Genomic DNA, 3970 nt, shown 5'->3' on the forward strand with positions numbered 1-3970 from the left:
GGGGATCTGGAGTCTCGAGGTTGATACATGTTCAGCCCAAAAGGGGAAGAATCTGCTTCTGTCACTGCACCTGGCCCATGCCGGCCCTCTCTCCCTATGTCCAGCTTGGCCCGGCAGCTCTGCCTCTTCCTAATCTCCCTCCTTGGCTCTCCCTGCATGTTGTGGGGTCACTGGGCACCTGGGCTGCAGCAAGGAGCCTGCTGGAGGCCGGTGGGGTGGGGCTGGTGGCGCAGGCAGCATCCTGAAGTTTACATTAAACTTCTCCCTGTAGAACCCATGACTTCTGATCAGGATGCTAAAGTTGTGGCTGGTCTGCAGGCACAGCAAAGCCAAGAGGGCAAGAACAGCTCTCATTTGATGAATGGTCTTATGTCTCAAACTACTTCTCAAACAAGTTCCATCAAGCTTTGAGTCAGGTACCAACAACTAAGGTTTGAGAGCTAAACCCTAATGTGAAAGTGTGGGGGACTCACGTTACATTTGGAAGCAAGTAGTACAGCTGTCGGTTTGAGTGCTGCATGGGAGGAGACAGCAAGCCATGGTGCAGACTGCAGCCCACAGGGATTGGGTGTCAATGGTGATGGTGATAAAAGTCATGAGAATGCAGCATTACCAGATTTAGATGAGTCAAAACAGACATGAACACTTTGGATCTGGATCATGCAGAATACGGATCTCTACCTGAAAATAGTGAAACAGGAGGAAATGAATCTCAACCAGAAAGCCAGGAAGGCTCTCAAGAAGTACTTAAAAATGTGGAATTCTGTTTATCTAGGGAGACTCTTGCTAGTGCCATGTATCTCACATCACAGATGGATAGTGATCAGTATGCTCTAATTACAATGGTAGCTAACCTTGACCATATCAAGAAACTCAGTACTAGTGTGGATTTGATTGTTGAAGTGCTGAGATCTTTACCTTTAGTCCAGGTGGATGAGAAGGGAGAAAAATTAAGGCCAAATCAAAATCGCTGCATAGTAATATTGCAAAAAATATCTGAATCTACCCCTGTGGAAGAGGTAGAAGCACTATTCAAAGGAAATAATTTACTGAAATTTATAAACTGAATTTGCTTATAATGATAATTGATTTTTTACATTTGAAGCAGAAGCTGATGTACAACAGGCTTACAAATACCTGCAAAAAGTCAAAACTTTTCAAGGAAAGCCAATTAAGGTGCAGCCAAAAGCCAAGGCAATAGCTATAAACCCATTTTTGCCAAAGAATGGATTTAGGTCTCTCTACATGAACCTTTATACACAACAGTGTTACACATAATTTATTTACCTCCAGTATACAGTCCCCAACAACAGTTTCCTCTGTACAGCCTGACTGCCCGCAGACATTGTCAACAATGCATAGATATTTCAATCCACACTTGGTAACTCTATTTCCAAATACTGGATTTATACATGTGTTTACGTCTCCAATCTTCAAGCCTGCAACCTCTCTGACTTCACTCAGACAGTATCCTCACAGAAGCAGGAAAAATTCCTTTGGCTATAGGAAGAAAAGGGAGGAGAAATTTACAAGCAGCCAAACTCAGTCTCCAACACGACCAAAGCCTCCATCACAAATTTTGAACTGGGGCTGTCCAACTTCCCCCCATTACCTGGAGCTGCAAGCAAATTGAAGAGAAGGCTTGTTTAAAAACAGGCTATGTAGCTTGATAATAGCATTATCAAAGGAAAGGAACCTCCATGCAGATGCAAGTAGGAATGCTATTCCTGTAGTGGTCCCAGAGAGCACTCACTGCTGGCTTCTTGTGCTGTATCAGCAACATATGAATGATCCCCTTCCCAGCCCATTCACCTGAGGATCCCAAGGTGGTAGAAAAGCAGAGGGAAACCCACATTGTGGACAGACTCCCTTCTCTCCTTACTACAACTGCGTGTAAATCAGAGCAGTGCATGGAGCTGCCACAGAAATGCAAAATCCCAGCTACGTGGAGATTTGTCAGAGAACGAGTAAAGAGCCGCCTTCTTCCCCACTGCAACCCCCAAAAGAACAAAAGTCAAACCCCCGCAGTTGTAGGAAGGAGGTGAAGAAGCTTGCTGTGCCCATGGAGAAATAGAGGGAGCCCCCTGCCCTCAAGTCCACTCCCAGAGTCCCCAAAGACCAGGGAAGGCAGCCTGGGCACTGGCCCTCACCCCCAGCTGTTGGAAAGTGTCTTCACAGAGGACAGAACACTCCCCCCAAGTCTCCTCAGTGAAAATCTTATGTCTGGGAGTGGTTGCATAGAGCTGCATTGCCACAAATGAAACACTCCTCCCACTCTGTATGAGAATGAGTCGCTGGTTAGGCACTTGCAGTGTCTGTGAGCCCCATGGAATGCCTGCAAGTTATTTTTTCTTCTGTGAATCAGATTCTTCCCCTCTTAAAAAACTGTTTTTCAGGATTTAATTAATATAAACCTTATTTTTGGTTGGTGCTTAACTGGAGGTGATGTGTAAGTCTGATTTTTTTTCAGGATAGAAAATGCATTTATCCCAACAGATTCTTGTTTTTTATTAAGCCTCTGTGTGGTTCTGAATGCAAGCTATATAGTAAATTTTTCTAAATTAAAGGAACTATGCTACTTTATTTTTTAATAATATTGATCTACAAATGTGTATCTCAGATGCCCCAGCAAATGGATGAGGGATGGCAAGGGTGGCCTTGGTCTTGAGGTGGAAAGGGATTGGCAGTGTCAGGTTGCTGACACACTGGCATAGATGCTGTGCTTTCATCTAAACTGTTAACAAGTGAGTCTAGCATTTAAAAATACATATAAGTGTACATATAGGTCTTTTTGGATCCAGTGGGCAGAAAGAACCTACAAAGCACACCCTAGAGAAACCTGAAAGCTTTGAGTTTTGACATCTTGCCAGCAACTAGCCAGCTTCTTCCCTCAATTGCAAGTGGCTATTACCTAAAATCAATTCAAAACACATGAATAGAACCTAAATGAAAATGTACTTTGTTGGCCACTGACACGTTGCCAGGACATTGTATCATGAAGTGGTTTTGATTCCTGAGAGCTGGCTGCACTGGCTCTTGGCATAGTGCACCTGCTCCATGCACATTTCTGTCCATGTCTCCCCTCCCCCAGGCACTCTCTCAGAAGAGTCTTCATCTTAACTCCATGAGGATGTCTTCCTGAACCCCTGAATCAGCACATGGATTTAAAAGGTATGCAATGGTGAAAGAATGGTGTTTGAGGTTTTATTCCCCTCTTTGGCTGGTAGAGAACAAAAATTGTTGCTCTTTTTACCTCCAAGATGAGGGTCTCATTGATTCAGTTCTAGAAGTGTTGTATTTCTGAACAAGGATGCACTTAAGTTATCAAGTTTGTAATAAATTTAAATATAAATTATTTTGTTTTAAAATGCCTAAAATTATTCTCTTTTATTTGTTTATTTGACAAATAGAGTTATACAGTGAGAGAGAGAGAGAGAGAGAGAGAGAGAGAGAAACATCTTCCTTCCATTGCTTCATCCCCCAAATGGCCACCACGGCCAGAGCTATGCCGATCTGAAGCCAGGTGCCTCCTGCTGGTCTCCCATGCAGGTGCAGGGGTCCAAGCACCTGGGCCATCCTGCACTGCCTTCCTGGCCCACAGCAGAGAGCTGGACTGGAAGAGGAGCAACTGGGACTAGAACCTGGCAACCATATGGGGTGCAGTGCTGCAGGTAGAGGATTAACCAAGTGAGCCATGGTGCTGACCCCCAACATTTTTCTTTAAGTATTCTAAGCAGCAGACATTAAAATATTTCCTGATACACATAACCATACAGTTTATTCCATGAAATGTTATTTAACAAGACTGAGGTTTCTTTAAAAATTATTTCCATCTAATATTTAAAGGTTTGAATTGCATTTAAACTTGAAAATGACTTTGCCTTAACTTCTGTATAAGACAGCTTAGAGTTCATGGAGACACCCCGGGTTGACATGAGTGGATCAGAATTACTCAGTTACTGTGTGGATA

At 43.5% G+C, this 3970-nt stretch overlaps 1 pseudogene; it reads left to right on the forward strand.

Annotated features, from left to right (window-relative positions):
* Positions 1-276: 276 nt before the first annotated feature.
* Positions 277-2212, forward strand: LOC133764814 (la-related protein 4B-like; annotated as a pseudogene).
* The last annotated feature ends 1758 nt before the right edge of the window (positions 2213-3970 follow it).

The sequence above is a fragment of the Lepus europaeus genome, chromosome 7, assembly GCF_033115175.1.
Source record: "Lepus europaeus isolate LE1 chromosome 7, mLepTim1.pri, whole genome shotgun sequence".
In the NCBI taxonomy this organism is placed as follows: Eukaryota; Metazoa; Chordata; class Mammalia; order Lagomorpha; family Leporidae; genus Lepus; species Lepus europaeus.